A 20,017-nucleotide genomic window follows, 5' to 3' on the forward strand; every position below is an offset into this window, starting at 1 on the left:
CGGCTTACCTAAAGATGGCCATAATATTCTAAGGAATCTAAGCTGCAGGTACACAGAGAAAAGAAAATAGCTTAATTTTAAAAATTATATTAAGCCCATAGTCAAAAAATGAGCTTAATTTCTGCTGAGTAAGCAGTGGGCTCAAATTCTGACATTTTGGGGACAAACCAACCTTTCTTGTTAGATGTCCAACAAGCAGCGTGGAAAACAAATTCATAAATTCTTCAAGTAGAGAAATGCCAGGAGTTTTTGGTTTGGTTTGGTTTTGAAAGTCAAAAACACACACACACACACACAAAAAAAACCTTGAAAATCAGAAGTAGAATTGGTAAGAGCATAGATAAGAACACACATTAGCTATTACCCAACAAAGCAATGTGGTGGCTGCCAAGAGGCTCTATCAATGCCTGCCTTTAGATAAGCTTTCTTTTGCATAGCATTTCTCTAGACACAGTTATCTGTGACTACGCATTTAGACATTTCACCCTAGTCCTGGTTGCATAATTTTGCAGCTTTTATAGTTCTCAAACTTTAATGTGCAAATTCACAAAGCTTGTTAAAAGTTAATATATCAGAACAGTCCAATACAATGCCTGCAGTTTTTGAGTTTAGATACATGGCAGTCATACGCACCAAATGGAATTCTGAAAGTGGTCCTTGAGCCACATTCTGGATTTTTTGAAATAAATAAAATTCAAGTAAATATTTGAGAAATGTTGTCAAAAAACATAAATATTTAGGAAAATTAGGTACACCACTACCCTTAAAATGGACGTTCTTGCCACTTTGTTCTATCCATTAAAAGACTTGCCTACACAGCCTGGGGTTAAGGTTCCAGTACTCAGAAGGCAGAGGCAAGTGAATCTTTGTGAGTTTGAGGCCAGCCTGATCTATATGGTGAGTTCCAGGACAGCCAGGGCTACATAGAGAAACCCTGCCTCAAAAAAGGAGAAGGAGGTAGAGGAGGGGGAGGAAGAAAAAAGGAGAGAGACAGAGATAGAGCGAGTGCTATATTTTAGGCCAAGCCATACAGCTAAGAGTTTGCCATGTCCTTGAAAACTTTGCAGAAGTAGTGGCCAAATTATGTGATTTATGTGAGCAAAACTTAGGACAAAGATATTTCATAGTGACTTTTAAATATTTAGATGTGGAGGAAAAAGTGGGAAACGGCTTACCTAAAGATGGCCATAATATTCTAAGGAATCTAAGCTGCAGGTACACAGAGAAAAGAAAATAGCTTAATTTTAAAAATTATATTAAGCCCATAGTCAAAAAATGAGCTTAATTTCTGCTGAGTAAGCAGTGGGCTCAAATTCTGACATTCTGGGGACAAACCAACGTTTCTTGTTAGATATCCAACAAGCAGCGTGGAAAACAAATTCATAAATTCTTCAAGTAGAGAAATGCCAGGAGTTTTTGGTTTGGTTTGGTTTTGTAAGTCAAAAAACAAAAACAAAAACAAAAACAAAAAAAGAGCCAAAAAACCTTGAAAATCAGAAGTAGAATTGGTAAGAGCATAGATAAGAACACACATTCACTATTACACAACAAAGCAATGTGGCAGCCAAGAGGCTCTATGGATGCCTGCCTTTAGATAATCTTTGCACAGCATTTCTCTAGCTTGCCCAATCACTGGTCTTACCCAAGGGAGGTACCAAGGAGAGATGTTAATTGTGTTCACACTCCCAGGCTTCCAGTCAGGAGTTTATACAATCAGAGGCAGCTGTCTGAATGTTGTGAGACATGTGTCCCCTGGAGTGACTCTTGATTTCACAGGTGTTAGGTGAGAACTGGAAGAAGAATCCTGGATGCTTCTCAAGTCTCCGACTCACACTTTCTGGTATAACAATCTCAGACTCAGCCTTCAGTCACTCATCTCTTCTCTTCTAGCCCAGACTGTCCCAGAAATCATCACTTTCCCCCATAACCTAAAGTCCAGTGGGAAAAATACAAAGAATGTCTAATTCAACATTTTTCTGACATCTTTCTTATAAACTGCTAGTATAAACACATGCCTTGAGATAGGGGGTAGCAAGTGGGGAGTGGGGAGTAAGAGGAGGTTCGAGACAGGGTTTCAATGTGTAGCCTTCACTGTCCTGGAACTTGCTCTGTAGACCAGGCTGGCCTTGAACTTACAGAGATCCACCAGCATCTGCCTCCTGAGTGCTGGGATTAAAGGCACTGGCCACCACTGCCCAGCCACAAAGTCTTTAAAAGTAAATTTTATTTTGTCTTAATAATTTTTATGTAGAAAATGCAAGTAAAAAATGTTAAAAATGTTCATAACCTCACCTGTCTTGTTAACTCTGGTATATATACTCTGCCTTCCCACCACTTGTGGACGACTAAAGTACAAAACAGAACCACACTCTCCATGCTGTTCTGCTCTGAGCTAGTATGTTGTCCATACTCTCCTTAATATACAAAACCTTTATATGTGTGCATTATATTGTGAATATGTCAATTTATTCACTTCTCTGTTGCAGATTTTTCAACTTCCTATGACAAATCTTCAATAACATTACAAAACAGGTTTTAAAAGTATCATGCTTTCTTGGTCTTATTCATCAAGCACTATTTACACCAAATGTCATAAAAACAAATTTATCTCAAGTTAAACATTTACTTCCTTCATCTTGCTGCCTTCATATGATTCTTCTATTCAGGAAGCCCATTATTATCTCTTCAAATATTTTACTGAAATAAAAAGCCCTCAATGGGCCCAAATTTTATGTCTACTAGTGTCGAGCCATATCTGTACTAATTTTCTTTTTTTTTTTTTAAAGATTTATTTATTTATTATATGTAAGTACACTGTAGCTGTCTTCAGACACTCCAGAAGAGGGCGTCAGATCTTGTTACAGATGGTTGTGAGCCACCATGTGGTTGCTGGGATTTGAACTCCGGACCTTCAGAAGAGCAGTCGGGTGCTCTTACCCACTGAGCCATCTCACCAGCCCTGTACTAATTTTCAAATGACCACGTTATACTTACCAAGTATTGGATCTTTTTTTAAAATCCCATCTTTTTACATTAATACAAAGTTGATTTGAATTAATACAAAGTTGGCTTTGGCACTTATTTTTTAGCTCAAGGCATTTTGTACAAATTCACCTTCCTGCAAGAAAACAATATCTCTATAAATAAATAAATAAATAAATAAATAAATAAATAAATAAATAAATAGATAAATAAAATTCACCTTCCTGCAAGAAAACAATATCTCTATAAATAAATAAATAAATAAATAAATAAATAAATAAATAAATAAATAAAATAAAAAATGACCTGGCAGGTCTGATGACATATTTTCAACTCATCACATAAGACACAAACATTAATAATGAGGTAGGGGGCTAGGGACGGCACTCAGGTGACAGAAATTCTTACCTAACAGTAAGGACACAAAGTTTTCTCTCAAGTTTTTAGATGTCTGAGGTTTAGGTCTATATTTAATTTTAGTACACTTGATAGGAGGTTGCACCCAAGTTTGGTTTTTTGTTTTGTTTTGTGGGGTTTTTTGTACATTAATGTTCAATTGTTGAGGAAACTATCAGATGGTCACTGCCCCCAGTGAACTTTGGCACATTTGCTGGAAATATAAAGTGTAAGTCTCTCTCTGGACTCATCATGTTGACTCATCCATTATTCTATATTAATTTTACAATACACTGACTAGTCTGGAATCAAGTAAATTACAATCATTTTAATAACTATGGCTTTGACTATCTTGTCCTTTGGATTTCAATGCTGTGGGCTCACCTTGTCAATTTCCACATCTGCCTGTATGCTGCTGTGCTTCTTACCATACTGGACTAAAATGTTTTCCTTTTTAAGAGTTGCTGTGGTCATAGTGTCTCATCATAGCAACCAAAACCCTAAGACAGTAGGGTTTGTCATAAGCTCTCTCAGGATTTTCCAAATGATAAGTTTTACAGAGAAAGACAATCTTCCCGCTTCCTTTGTAATCTGTATGCGTTAACTTTCTGCCTTACAGCATCATCAAAGACAGTAATACAATGTATTGTATGGGAACTTAAGGAGACTGGGCCTTTCTAAGCTGTCCAGGCTAGCCTTGACCTCAATTTTCCTCTTACAGTCTTTCCACTGTTGGAACTGTAGGTGGCCACCATCAGCATGTACCCCTAGCTATTACCTGCGTTTTTGAGATCCCGAAGCTGTCTTTTAAAGATTTGTCCATTTTATCTACATCAACAAACTTCCTGGGATTAACTACTTGCACCGTTTCCTTGTTGACTGCCACTGCAGCATATGTAGATCATTCATTCCTTCACTCCTTGTAGCTTGTGTTTGATCTACCGACCAGGCACTAACAGGTACACAAGCCAGTATTGATTCCACTCACAGGATTTATATTTGCTTCCCATCTCCATTTCAGAAGTGGAAACTAAGGATAACTTGAAATGCTTATTCCCTACAGAAACATCTCTGGAAACTATTTTTGGCCTAGCCCTATTTTGTTCGGTTTCATTCAGCCCCTATTTTTCTTGGGCTGGTTGGGATTTGTCAGTATGTTGACTAATTTTCGAAAACTTGAATTTTATCTAGATGGTTGTTAAATTTAATTAGGCTATATGTAGAGAAAACAGTTTTTTATATAAGACTTGAACATTCTAAGGTTTACTGAGACTTAAGGGCTCATCATATGGTCTAGCTTGATCAATGTTCTATGTGAACTTGTAACAAATATGTAATCTACTTGGTGAAATGGTCCATAAAACCAGGTTAAACATCAGTTCAACTTTTCTATTTGTCTCAACCACTCTATAAGAGCTCCAAAATGTCTTAAGGTTAAAAACCTGTAGTTGGATATTACTCTGCTCAGTAGTTGGAAAATGACTTGGTTTTTATATTCAGGAGAGTTTCCAAGATGTAAGTACTGACAGAGTCGAACTTAATCTTACTTAGCCTCATAGTTGCTGGTCCTACTGCCCTTTCTTTCTTTGCTACTATTTCTAAAAATTCCTATTTATTTCCTATAATTCCTCATTAGCATTTAAAAAAATTTAGTCCCTAGAATTCCCAGTATGCAGTCAAGCTTCAAACACACCTCACAGATAACAAATATCTCTCATCCTCACTTTGTGGTATTTTCAGGCATTTTATTAATACATGTGCTATGATGAAAGCCATTTTTAATGATTCCAGCATTCTTTCTTCTTTGTGTACATTTAAACTTTCTTCTGGCATCACATCCTGTTGGAAAACCTTCCTTAAGAAACAAAATGGTTAGGGGTGGGCATATGCTGTGGTCACATGGAGATCAAAAGGCATCTAGCAAAAGTCAGTTGTTTCCAACATGTGCCTTCTGGGAGGTCACTCAGGTCTTCAGGCTTGGCTTCGAGTGCCCTTTCTTACCAAACCATTTTAGCAGCTCCTTCCTTTCCTTTATCTATTTATCTAGAAAAGTCTCCCCAAAAAAAAAAAAAAAAGTATATCTATTTCTTCCCCCTTTACTGTTCAGTACAGATAAACCCATATTTAAGGTGTTTTTTCTTTTCACATTTATTTTTATGTGTATGGTGTTTAGCCTCCATGTAGGTCTGTGTATCATCTGTATGCCTGATGCCCACAAAGGACAGAAAAGGAAGTTTAAGCTCCTATAACAAGTTACAAAGTGTCACAAAATACTATATGGGTGCTGGGAATCAAAGCCAAGTCCTATGGAAGAGCAGTAAGTGCTCTTAACTGCTGGGACATTTCTCCAGTTCCAAATTACTTTTTAATTGTACAGTGGTGGGGAGCAATATGTACTCAACAAAAATACCTCAGGTTTTCACCCTTCGCAGGCTAGTGGTGTGTAATATGACATTCTCTCATGACCAACCCTGTGGCTCATTTTAAGTATTATGAATGTATGTACTTTTCAAACGTGCAAAAGATGTTTCCCAAAGCAGTAAATAAATACATAAATGAGTGTATATTTATTACTGTCATGTATCTCATTGGGTAATTGCAAAGTAAATTTAGTAAGATGTTAGTACTTAGTACAGTGGTATGCACCTATAGTCCCCAGTGACTTCATAGGCTAAGCCTAGAAATTCAAGACCAGGCTGAAAATGAAGTAAGACCATGTCTGAAAAATAAAAATAAAAAATACAATGCTTAAAATGGAGGAAATCCAAACACTGACATTTTCTCATAAAACTAACCATATGCCTGTAATACAACTGGGGGAGATAAATTGCTTGCTACCTAAGAATTGAGACCTGAGCTTAATCCCTAGAGCCCACAGGAAAAGCATGATGGCTCTTGTTTGTAATCACAGAGCTGGGGGGTAGAAAGAGGCAGCCCCCTGGACATCATTCCAGCTCCCAGAGATCCGATTCAAATCATGAGGTGGGCAGGTCTTGATGAATGACACCCAAGGTTGATCTCTGCCAGCCACAAGCAGCAGTCCACACACAGGTACACCCCCCACACACAGATACACACAAAAACAAGACACAGACACAAATAATAATACAATATAGGAATGTCCTTTCAAAGTATTTTACCAAATAAATTAAAACACATAAAAAAGTGCTAAATATGGATTTATATAATAGCTTTAATCACAAATATGAAATTTGGAAGCAATTAAGGTACATCAATAGGTGTGTGGATAATTGATAACTGAAATAAAAATATAGAATGGATTATTCAGCACTAAAAAAAGAAGAAGAAATTAACTACCAATCATATGTTAGTATAGGAAAGCAGCCCGTCTGAGAAGGCTTGCATGCTGTACAGCATTCCGAGGGCATTCTGGGAAAGTAAAGAATCAGACAAACACTCAAAATGAACAGTGTCGGCCCAGGGCCAAATCTTTTTGCATCAATCACCATTCTTGTCATTTACATCTAAGCTTTATTTCCTTCCTATGTGTGGGACCCTACACCAAGCACACAACCGTAAAGACATGACCACAATGAATGGGCAGCTTGCCAAACACAGACACCATGCCTGCCCACTATCCCAATATACACAGTGCTGAATGACTAGCTCATCAAATGCACGGTGGATGCAAAGTCCCTCTGCAAAGAAGTTAGTTCTCTTTTCGAGAACTGATTTAAAACCAATGAAACTACATCACAGGCAAGAGGCATAACCTATCCAAAAATAAGGTTCAAAAAGAACATTGTTCTTTAAGGATAGGAGGCCACAGTTAAAGATGGAAACAAAACAGAAGCTGTATCTCTTCTGATCTGGGATAAAAGAAATCCAGATCGAAATACTGTTTTAGGCTCACAAAATTTGTCGTAGTACACACAAAACAATCTCATTCAAAAATAATCTTTAAAACGATTTTATTAGTAATTGTAGAAGCATACAACATAGTTACATGTTTATAAACATTTCTACAAAAATTATTCTTTAAAAAGCTTTGACAAAACATTAAAATATAATTAACTGTAAGGAATAAAACCCAGCACATTAAAAAAACATTATTTCCTTAGGAGACAGAGGCAGATGGATCTAAGTTCAAGGCCAGCCTGGTCTATAGATCAAGTTCCAGAATAGCCAGGGCTACACAGAGAAACCCTGTCTCAAAAAATCAAAATAAATAAATAAGTAAATAGCCACATTATTTTTTCCTCTCCAATTCATTTATTAAATCCAGTACTCTGTTGAATGGGTAGGACTATTTAAAATGACAATCAGTCTCACACACACACACACACACACACACACACACCCCACACCCCTACCCACACAGAGATGAACTTCCACTAGAATGGTGGACAACAGGGCTGTTCTCCTGGGAGAAAGAACTGAAAGTCAAAGTCATGAGTGCCAACTAAAAGCATGAAGTTCAATTGCATACTTGAGTTTTTCTCTTTCCTGTATTTCAAAGCAAAGAGAAAAACAGAAACAAAGGTGAGAAAGGAAAGGGGAAGAGGGATACAGATTTGGCGGGAATGGGAAGCACTGTACTATAAGAGAGAATGTATAGCAAACTCACACACAGGAAAGCCATGTGGGCATCTGATCTCCTGAGTTGTCAGGGCCACTCTACTAAGTCACTAAGGACATCAAAGGACAAGTGAATTACCTACTCTCAGAAACCAGACTGGAAGCTAGCTTTACAAGCAAAGTGGCAGCTTCCTCAAGCAGCCTCTTCAAGATTATAAAAGCAGGCTTCTGCTCTTGTTTCAGGAGTCTTTTGTATCCAAGGGCAAAACACATCAGAGAGGGAAGGAGAATGACAGCAGCTGTTTTTATTTTTCAGTAGTGTTCCCAGTGCTAAAGGAAATGTCTTTAACTTTATCAGGTAATGGGGCATCCTTCACAGCATTTTAACCAGCAAGACTACCACCGATTACCTGTGACAATTAATTTAAAAGAGGGGTGCTAAGACATGTTTCTTGATATTTTCATGGTCCTGAATATAAAATCACTCCACTGCTATTTTCCTAGGGATACACAATTTAATTGGTCCTGCTTTTTTAAAAACACAACACAAGACAATCCTCCTGTTTTATCATGTTACTGTGAGAGTGCTGACCAAATGAGTGTATATCTTAGTGGAAGTTCCTCCCCCAACCCCCCCACCCCCCCATGAATAATCAATGCTGTAAGTCTGGTCATGGGAGAAGTAAAAATATCTCATCATAGTACTGTTCATCTTGGGTAGAAAGACTAAAACTCAAAAAAAAAAAAAAAAGAAACAAAACCCCTTTCCTTTCAAAGCTCAACTGTTTGAACCTGAAGACATGGCAATGGCAAGACAGTCATTAGAAATGGGGGAGGGAAAAGAAAGGAGGAACGTGAGGAAGAAGAAGCTGGAAGCTGGAGGAGAGACAGAGCTAGCAGTCTCAAACAGATAAAAGTTTCTGTAACCACGAAGTACTGACAATACCATAAAATGTGTTAGGATGCATTTGTCCAAACCACTGTATTCTATGCAGTTGGCTTCTCAGTTAAAAAGTTAAATGAAATGTAACTTTACTATATATAAGCTACTATCATATACTAAACCGAGCAAAGTGCCTCGTAAGTAAGAAACTAGCAACAGCTTAAATACTACATATGTATCTGTATTTCTATAACTGAAAATACTCAACATGAAAATATTAAAATATCATACACTTTGAAAAATTAAAAAAAGAAAACCTATACCTGGGCATTTCAGCACACAGCACTGAGTCTAGCCAGGCGAAGCTAAGGCAAATCACCAAGAGAGGCCAGCTGGGTTCACAGAGTGAAGGAGAACCTCAAAACAATGAGAACCAACAATAACTACAAACGGCAGCAAAAGCAGCCCACCTGTAAATTGTGTACATACCTCATTGCACTTAGCGCATCCATGAGTTAAGCAACACTGTCCTGTAGATGCAGGTACAAACTCCACATACAATGCCTGGCTTATTCCAGCCTCAGTTAAATCAGTACTGGCAAATGGCTCAAACTTCAGGCGTCAGTAACTTGAAGGCTTACTTAGATTTCATTTCTACTAATCAGCAGTTTTCTTACATACAAGTAATAAACATGTTTAGAAATCTGCAAACACCATTCAATACTGCCTCTAACAAAACAAAACAAAGCAAACAAACAAAACAAAACACAATATTTTGGAATAAACCTAAGGAAGCAAGAGTCCAAAACAAAACACTGAAGAGAGAAATCAAAAGATACATTAGAAGATGAAAGGCCACCCACATAGATTAGAAGAAATTGTGAAAAAGACCATACTACCATATACTAGCAGAAACTATAAGTTCAGTGCAATAGAACCAGTACAATTCCCATCAAAACTACAATGTCATTCACAGAAATAGAAATTCTCTCTCTTTCGCTCGCTCGCTCTCTGAAATACAAAAGACCCAGATAGTCATTAATCCTGAGCAAAAATGATTAGCCTACAAGTGTCACCACATCTCACTTCAAGTATATTCCAAAGCCACAATAACAAATCAACAAGATAGTTGCACAGACATGATCAATAGACCAAAAAGAGGACCCAGTATAATTTGTGTAACTACTGCCACCTCATCTTTTATAAAGATGCTAAAAATAGATCCTGGAGAAGAGATGGTGTCTCCAACAATGGGCATCTAAATGTAGAATGAAATGAGACCGTTAACTCTCCAGGATCCCCACATAAGACGGAAATCTATGAAGCTGATAAAAAGCACAAGGAAGATGTTCCTAAATAAGAGGGCTACACTTGCTCAGGAAATAATGAAATGCAGCAAATGGGTCTCATGACACCAAAAAGCTTCTGCACAGCAAAGCTAGAAGTTAAGTGAGCGAAGAGACAGCCTTCCATCTTGGCAGAGGACTAATAGAATATACAAAGAACTCAAAAAACAAAACAAAAATATCAACCCAATCAATAAACAGTCATGAGGGCAAGGAGTAGCTCAGCTGGGAAGGCAGTTGTTGCTTTGCAAGCGGGGCTTGAGCTTGAGCCCCAAAAGCCACGGTCTAAAAATAAAATAAGATAAAATAAACACACTAACATGCAAAATAAATAAAAAACAAAAATAAAAAGCCCAGGACAAAGAGAGATGAAGATGCAAATCCCTGGGGTTTACCAGCCACCCTGGCTTAGGGACAGGTTCCAGGCAGTCAGAGACTGTCTTAAACAGGAAACAAAACTAGGTGAATAACAACTGAGGAATGACAGACACCAAGGTTAGCTGGCATGCTCCTGCATCAGCACACACCCACGCTTGTGCCCATGCACAAACATGCACATAAGAAATAGGCCCTTGAGCTGGGAGTGATGGCACATGCCTTTAACCTCAGCACTCAGGAGACAGAGGCAGGCAGATCTCTGAGAGTCTGAGACCAGCCCTACCTCAAAAAGAAAGAAGGAGGGGGCTGGCAAGATGGCTCAGTGGGTAAGAGCACCCGACTGCTCTTCCGAAGGTCCAGAGTTCAAATCCCAGCAACCACATGGTGGCTCACAACCATCCCCAACAAGATCTGACTCCCTCTTCTAGAGTGTCTGAAGACAGCTACAGTGTACTTACATATAATCAATAAATAAATCTTTAAAAAAAAAAAAAAAAAGAAAAAAAAAAAAAGAAAGAAGGAATGGGTGTGAGGGGAGAAACGGGGGTGGGAGGGGAGAGAGGGAGAGAGGGAGAGGGACTTCTGAAAACAAAAGATTTCTCACATAAATGGGTGATAAGCAAATGAAAGGGTGTCCGGCAGCGCACTGGGTGGCAGAAAGAGAGGGACTAAAGCTGCAATGAGATCCTTCCTGCCTGTGTGGATGGCAGTCACAGGGAAAACAGCAAGCAAACTGGAGTGGAACCCATGCCTACACTCAAATGGGGCAGAGACTAGCGAACCTGCAGGAGGTTTGAGGTCAGCTGATCTGCATACTTCCAGGCCATTCAGCAAGATATCTAAAAAAGCCCAAACCAAACAAAACAATAAAAAACACCAGAGAAAAAGAAACAAATCACCAACAAAAGTTGTTGAGAGAATGGGTATAAGAAGGATCCTGAAGTGCCTCGGCTAATGTAATGCATCGCATTCAGCATGGAAAACAGTAAGTCCTTAAGAAAACAGAAATAAAAACAGACCCACGGCTATGCTACTCTCAGGTGTTTACCCAGAGGGCTCTAGATCTACACATCACAGGCAAGGTTTACTGTGGCACTATTCACAAAGGCTAACTAAAATGTGGAATTGATTTAGGTGCCCAACTAGAGAGGAACAGATAAAGATATGTGGCATAAAACACAACTGATTTTTTTCTAAATCATGAAGAATGAAGTTACAGCTATAGAGACCCACAGCCAAACAATAGGTGGAACTCAGGGAATCTTATGAAAGAGGGGTGGAAGGATTGAAAGAAATCACAAGAAAACCTACAGAATCAACTAACCTGGGTCCATAGGGGCTCACAGAGACTGAGCCAACCAAAGAACATGCATGGGACGAACCTAGGCTGCCTACATATATGTAACAGATTTGAGGCTTGGTCTTCACGTGAGTCCCCTAACAACTGGAGCAGGGCTGTCTCTGACTCTGTTGCCTGCCTCTGGACCATTTCCCTTACGCGGGCAGCTTTGTCTAGGTTTAACAGAAGATGCTCCGAATCCCGCTGCAACTTGAAATGCCAAAGAAGTCTTCCCCTTCTCGGAGAAAAAAGGGATGGAGGGAGGGGAAAGGGGAAGAGAGGGAGGGACTGGGAGGAGAGGGAGGGGAAAGGGGAAGAGAGGGAGGGACTGGGAGGAGAGGGAGGGGAAAGGGGAGGAGAGGGAGGGGAAAGGGGAGGGGAGGAGAGGGAGGGACTGGGAGGAGAGGGAGGGACTGGGAGGAGAGGGAGGGACTGGGAGGAGAGGGAGGGAGGGGAAGAGAGGGAGGGGAAGAGAGGGAGGGGAAAGGGGAGGAGAGGGAGGGAGGGGAAGCTTCTATCGGGATGTAAAGAAAAAGAAAAGAAAAATTATAATACTGTTAAAAATGAAGTTATATCCTTTATAGAAAAATAGACCAGAGATAAATCATATTAAGAGAATTAAGTCAGTCAGAAAAAAGATTTTAAAAAAAACTGTTCTTAGTTTATAGATTTCATATAGATTAGAGCTTATGAATGTTAAAGATACCCCCCCACACACACATACACACACACACACACACACACACACACACACACACACACACGATGTATAAAGTAGAATCAAACTGCCTGTGAGGGAAAGGAGATATAGATTATTCTGGACTGTTTTTCAGAAGTGATTAGAATGGCCACATTAGACACTTAACATTGCTAACACCACATTTAGCCTCCAGCTAAGTTTCTTAAAGGACATTTTCCTATTTTTAATGACTGTTATCTAATATTTCATATAGAAAGGATTTAATGTTCAGGAAATGAGCTAAACTCCGCAGATGGGTTTAATTCACATGTGCTTCTTACCAGAGCTTTGGTTTCCCACAGTGGGAAACTTTGAAATGTCAAAAACTTACCTATGAATTTTGTAATAAATCAAGTAGATGTTTGCATAATATGCCTAAAAAGCAACAAGCTGTTTTTCTACTAGCACAAGTATATGTGCAAAGCAGCAATGGGTTTACCAAATTACAGGCTTATTCCAATGTGTCAGTGTGGGGTTCTGAGGAAGGGCTAGGGTAGGCCTAGCATTGTTTTAAAAGCAGTTTGACATGTTCCAGGAGAAAAGCAGGTTTCCTCCTTTAATTAAATTCAACTGATTTTCCTAGATTGTATTACCTAGCTCATCTTTAATCATTTCTACCAAAAATCTCAAAGTCAAGAAATATTCTATCATAAATTCAAAAGCATATAATAGAATCTCAAAGGGTCAAAGGCAAATAAAAACAGCTATTCAATAGTCTCTGGTATTTCTAATGACAGACAGACAGACAGACAGACAGACAGACAGACAGACAGCTCTAACACACCAGGAAAACCAACTAAAAATTTTTCAATGTTCTCATGCTTAAATTTGTGTTACCTTCTTAGGATGATAGAACTAAACATTTACTTAAATTTCACCTATCTTCTCAACTGTACAGCAAAATCAACAAAGTACACATGAGACATATATAATAAATTTTACATAGTAAAAAACCTATTAACAACATAAATACAAACTTCATACATATTCTTTCAATCACTATAAAAATCAGCATTATAATTTTTTAAAGATGCTATCAACGAACTGTAAACAATGCTAAACAGGCAAAGGCAACACAAAAAATAACAAGATACAACAGTACATATAAAACTAAGAATTGACTCAGTAGCCCTCTTCTGTTCTTTTTTGAACCTGCAGTATTTTTTAAAGATTTATTTTTATTCTATGTGTATAAGTATCTGCCCACATATCTGTAATCTACCACATGCATTGTGTGATGACTATGAAGGTCAGAAGAGGGGATCCAGTTTTAGGCAGGTCTGAGTTGCCACATGGATGCTGGAAACTAAGCCAAGCCCTCTCTATGAGAGCAGCCAGCACTCATATCCTCTAAGTCATCTCTATAACCCCCCTTCAATGCCTTTAAATTAAATGTAGAGCTTACTAGATTTCTAAAATCCATATTCCTTTATCTTTTATAAGCTCATAGAAAGTCTCACTAAGGTCACAGAATAAACTTTGTTTAAGAACTGTTTAGGCACTAAACTTACCATCATAGTTGCTGCACAAGGCTAGGCCTGGTCCTTGATTCTGGAAAAACAGCAGTGAGTTATGTGAAAACTGCACCCAACTGCCACCTACTGTCTGAATGTGTCCAGACTGAATTCCTTGTTCTACTTCATTTCGACCAAATCTTCCACTTTGTTCACACTTAAAACCACAAAATACCTTTTTAAAAGCACATGTAGAAAGATTTCTAGAGTTCTAAATTTGAGTCTTTCTTATTATAAAATTAAAGACAGACTCAGACATAAGGATTCAAAGATAGAGGCTTATATGGGAGATCCCAGTAAATGCCCATAAAGGAATGGAAGTGTCAGAGAAGGAAAAAAGGAGGAGGGTGTCATAGGGGGAGGCAGACAGAGACAGAGAGACACAGACAGACAGACAGACAGACAGACACTGACTTGCTGTGAACAATGAGGACCAGTCCTCTTCTGGGAACTCTACAAGACAGCATGGACCATACCTCCAAAGCATCCAGAAAAACAGAAGCCTGGAATCATCACCCACCAATCCCCACACAACTCCAGCTAAGAGCTGTTCCCAGATCCTATTTCCCCAGCCCCTTTAACTAGTTCTGTAGATAGCTACGAAACACCAAGGTAGAAGCGCAGGCACTTGCAGAACACTTTGTTAAGGACTAGGATGGCTGAGAGTTAGGCATCTGCCATCAAAACTCACTAAGACTCATACACAAAATTTCTGTCATCATCCTATATTACATAAAAGTGGTATTGTTGGGCTGGAGAGATGACGCAGCAGTTAAGAGCCCTGGCTGCTCTTCCAGAGGCCCTGGGTTCAATTCCCAGCACCCACATGGCGGCTCACACCTGTCTGTAACTCCAGTTATAGGGGACCTCACGCCCTCACACAGACATGCATGCAAGCAGAACACCAATGCACATGAAATAAAAATAAATTATTTTTTAAAACTGGTACTGTTGTTATGTAAGCACTAGAAGAGAATTCAAAAATTGTAAAGTAATTCCCTAATAAGAGAATATAAATATGTGTAGTTATTTGAGCCCACAAAAATAAATCTACTTTTATAAGTTGAGGAATTTCTATAAATTATTTTCATCGTATCTGCAAAACTCCTTACTTTCTAAGTACAATAGCTTACAACAAATAGCCACTGCTAAAAACAAAATATGGACTACGGTATAGCACTCAAACAGAACTAAAGAACCAGAACCAGACTCCTGTCCTAGCTATGTTGTGGGAAGGGATGATCAATAGCAATTTCCCAGGAAACCAAAGCAGCTCCCCTGCAAAGCTGAAGTGGACTCCCACTACTGCAGTGTCCTTCCACTGCACACACACCTGGGGAACCGGGCACGTAGCCAAAGCCACTGTAATTAACTTCCAATGCGCCCGAGCACCATGAAATAAGGAACATACCATGGGACAGTGCTTCAGAGCACAGCAAGCAGCGTGTCATGAACTAAAGGCTCTAGGTACCCAGGACAGTAACATCACTTAACGCCATCTGCAATTCCACAGACTTTAAAATATCAGTTCTACCCTCACGGTTTAGTTCGAAGCTTGATTTCAATAGTTAAACTCAAAAATTGGAAAAGGCTTCCAATTAAAAGGTTTATACCAACCTAGATCATGGAAAACACTTTATTATATTGTTTTTTCTTCTCCATCTTTCAAGTTTCAATTCACTAAAATTGAACGAGCAACAACTGAATGTCTATTTTGGCCCATATTCAAATAAATTTCAAATAAAAAAATCTCAAAAAGAATTCCATCTATAAAAAATTAAGTTTAAAATACCTTTATTAAGACTGATTTTTACAGTTTTTAAGTACTTAATTTTAAAACACAAAATTCTGTCAATATATTCTACTTGTTTTCATTTTTTTAGTTTTTATTATTTAAACATTTAACATCATATTGTGTTCAGGAATTCAGAATAAAAGTGAGTAAGTTTTAAGTATTTTTCTGAATTTAATGTTGGCAGATCTAAAGATCAGAACTCAGGTCTTGAATGGTATGGTTGAATATCGTTGGCCTTCAACTACTTTTTAATAACGGCATTTATGTTCTCTTTGGTTTCACTATTTGAGTTACAAAGATAATATATACAATCCTATCAAAGTTACAAACTCAACTGTGCACCTGAACATAACTTATTAACCAAGAAACTATAAATGCGATATATTACGGCTTTCACAATCGGAAGAGCTGGTTCTGAATCTCTTCCTATTATTTTGTAAGGTAACAGCCAAAACCTTCTACTAACATTAAAAATGGGGGTGGGGGGCACACAGGAAGGAAAGAAAAATAGAAAAACAATAGACAACCTAGTCTGAAATCACCAGTCAACCCTGGAATAAACGGTATTAGAAACATCAACCTCTAAGAATTCAGATACAGCTAAGCAAACACACTCCATCCATACCAATTTTAAAGAGGCCAAGGTCTCAGGTGCCACACTACTGGGGGAACATTTATAAAACAGGACAGCCTCTAGTGCTAATATGGCATGCAATGAGATCCTATTTATAGGCATATGCTGGCCACAGCAGGAAACTGACTTGAATTAGTCTGCCAGCTGCTGCTACTTCCCGTAATACTTTGACACTGTCCAGCTCTTTCAGTTGAGTACACTCTCCTGACACAGCTTTCAGTTGAGTTCACTCTCCTGACACTGATGTAGCTCTTCTTCAGTGTGAAGAAGTACTTGTTTGAGAAAGCAGCCATTAAAACTCAACTTCAATTTGTGTTAGGAACTGGTAAAATTTTGCTTTGTATTGACATCTTTACGTTTAAAGAATTAGCCTAAGATTCTAAGCATCATTTTAACAATTTATAATCTGTTAAAAGTATATGTTGTTTAAAAGGCATTTTGATTTGAAATATAAATGAAGTTACATTTAACTACAGTAATTCCATTGGCTTTTGTCCCTATAAATGTATGTGTATATACACACACACAATTATTCATAAAACTTTTTCAATTGGTATCACTGCTACTTTGAGAATCACTGATCTAATTTTTGTTTGCATGTCTCCAGTGATCTGATGAGAACATAGCCAATTTTTATCACCAGAAATTTTCACATATTCCACGTAACACAGACCAGAACCATGCTTCTTACTCCTCTTTTCTTTGGAGATGAGTCTTACAACATTACCTTGGCTGGGCTAGAACTTGCTACGTGCCCAAAACTGGACTATAATTCCAGAAGATTCAGATGTCTCTACCTCCCACAGGCTGGGACTAAAGGCCAAACAAACAAAACAAAAAACAAAAACAAAAACCCACCTTAGATTAATACAGAAAAATTCTAATCCTCTTGAGTGGCAGTTACACAAATATTCCAAGACTACTTCTTAAATTTACTCTCTTCAAAAATAAATGCTAACCTATTTCCATCAACCACTTCATGTTACACACAGGCCTTTCTGTTTCTCTTACTGTGTAACTTTTTAGTCTTAATACAATGATGTACAATTTCCAGTCTAAACAGCATTGTGTATGTGGGGCAGTAAGGCTCCTCAATGTAGTTTCTAATGACGGTAGTTATTTTGAAAACTGAACACTTTGAAAATGCCAAGGTCTATAGAGCTGACAGTACCACTTGACAGGTGTTCTGTGACCCTCAGTGACAAAGTAGCAGTACAACTAAAATTATTTGAATTAAAATTTTCCGCTGGGTAGTGATGGCAGACAGATCTACAAGTTCTAAGACAGCCAGGGGGCTATTTAAAAACAAACAAACAAAGCTTGCCTCAAAAATGAAACAAAACAAAATCTCTCCTTTATTCTGAGTTTATTAGAGGTCACTGTTTCAATAAAATGAGAGTAACATAAAAGGGGACGTTTTCAAGTCTTTATATGGCAAAAGTCAACAAATCATTTTAAACTTGTCTTGTGTCCTTAAATATGCAAAACTGTTCATTTGTCTCAGACCTGGTGATGCACACCTATAATCCCAACACCACGGAGGTTAAGGGCAGCCTTGGTTACACAGCAAGGCAAACAACTCATTACTTTCATTCCTGATTAGTTTACAGCAGCAAAGAAAACTCAATGAACTTCATTCAGCAAATACAAGGACTTCAAGGTGCTTTTACATCAGTCTCCAAGAGTTACAAGTGTCCCCTACTGTCCACTTACCTGTGTAAACATTCAGTAAGAAATCCAGCTGCTGACACTGCATCGAATTAAGAAGACTCACACGGCAGGAACGTACAGCCATCTGTGGCAAACTACTGCTAAATTACTGGCCAACTCTGAACTACAAATGAATCATATACCATCTAGGATAAGAAACATTAAATTATGGTCTGCAGGCCAATTCCAGCATTCCACCTTAGTATAAATTAATTTTTTATTAAACATATATACATGTGTTTTGTTACTTGTTTTCTATGGCTGTTTCTGTATTCCAACGGCAAAGGAGAAGAGTTCAGATCAGAGACCATTGTAAGCATATAAAATAATTCACTGGGCCCTCACAGAAAACATCTGCCAACCCCCTTATCTAGGAGAATGAACTACATGCTTCCAAAGCAAGCTATGGTAACTATAATAATAGCCAGTGACTAGAGCTCAGGAAATACTATCCATAGTGTAATAGATGAATACAGGCACTGGACCAGCTCACTGGGGCTCTACGCTTACAAGGACTTGTTGCTTCCAGGACAGAGAGCCCACTTACCTGTTCACTTAACTTATCTCTAGAGGAACATTTCCTAAGAACTTGACTACTGGGAGAGTAGGGGATCCATGATTATGCATTTTTGTGCGATCTAAGGTAAACAAAAGGTTGCTGGAAATAATTCAAAGGTTTTAACAAAGAAACTGTATTATAGAACCAGACAATAATTTCTTTCACATTTTATACTTGAAATACAAAACTGTTAAAGGCACTTAAAATAGGAAGGCTAAGTCCAATAATTTAGATGATACTTTCATTTAATAAAGTGAACTAATTTCCACTTTCTCTGAAATAACAAGTTTTTCACTTTGATTTTCATATGTAGAATTGAAATAAAAATATCTAAACTAATCACGTACCAATTTAACATGTGAAGCCAAAATCTATTAAAAACTAAAGTTGCAAGGAGGTCATCTGCACACTGTACAGATGAGGACACGTCAATATGGCGTGAAAACACCAGTGCACATATTAGTTAGTCAGGATCAGAGACAGAACTAGAGTTAGACAACACTACCAGTTTACAACTGTTTCTACTCCCAAACAAGTAATTTAAAAAAAAAAATGATTGCTCATATTCTAAGAAAGGACAAGCTGGGGTTGGAATATTCTAGGTTTAAGAGAACAGTACAAGCTAGACATATAGTACTGCATGCCTGCAATCCCAGCACTTGGGAAGAGGCAGGAGGATCATTCATGAGTTTGAGGCCATCCTGGGCTACACAAAGTTCCAGGTCTCAAAGCAAATAAACAAACAAAAATGTGCAATATAACACACTCCTAGAACTAGACGTCTCTTTAATGTTGTTTTTCAAAAAAAACATTCTAAATTTATAAAAGACAATAAATGACTAATTCGAAAGAAAGTCTTTAAAAAAGAAACAATTACTTGCTTAACAATTTTTCAAAAATTAAAAGAAACGATGCTGATGTGGGGGTGCTGTTAATTTGATACAATCTATTGAAAATATAATTTGGCATACTTTTAAAGGGCCTACAAAATTATCATGTAAACCATTTATTTCATTTTCATGATTATATCCTAGAGACTGGGTCTAATTTACACAGAATGTCCGTACCATTATAAAATTGAGGAAAATTAGAAACAGCCTAACATCCAAAGAGAGAACTATTTTCATACAGTATAGCATATTAGGCAGGCATTTTTAAAATAGTGCTTTCAGAGACACAGGTAGTAGATACTTAGGATAACAG

General features: G+C 38.0%; 1 protein-coding gene across 4 annotated transcripts in view; it reads right to left on the minus strand.

Moving 5' to 3' along the window:
* Nucleotides 1–7,293: 7,293 nt before the first annotated feature.
* Nucleotides 7,294–20,017, minus strand: part of Memo1 (mediator of cell motility 1) — a 108,919-nt gene continuing 96,195 nt past the window's right edge. For all 4 annotated transcript variants that reach the window (XR_385387.4, XR_003952211.1, XM_011246713.3 and 1 more), the window contains one exon: nt 7,294–20,017. This exon is cut by the window's right edge and continues 1,838 nt beyond it. The gene's annotated coding sequence lies outside the window, so the exon portion shown is untranslated.

Source organism: Mus musculus, chromosome 17 (genome assembly GCF_000001635.26).
Source record: "Mus musculus strain C57BL/6J chromosome 17, GRCm38.p6 C57BL/6J".
In the NCBI taxonomy this organism is placed as follows: Eukaryota; Metazoa; Chordata; class Mammalia; order Rodentia; family Muridae; genus Mus; species Mus musculus.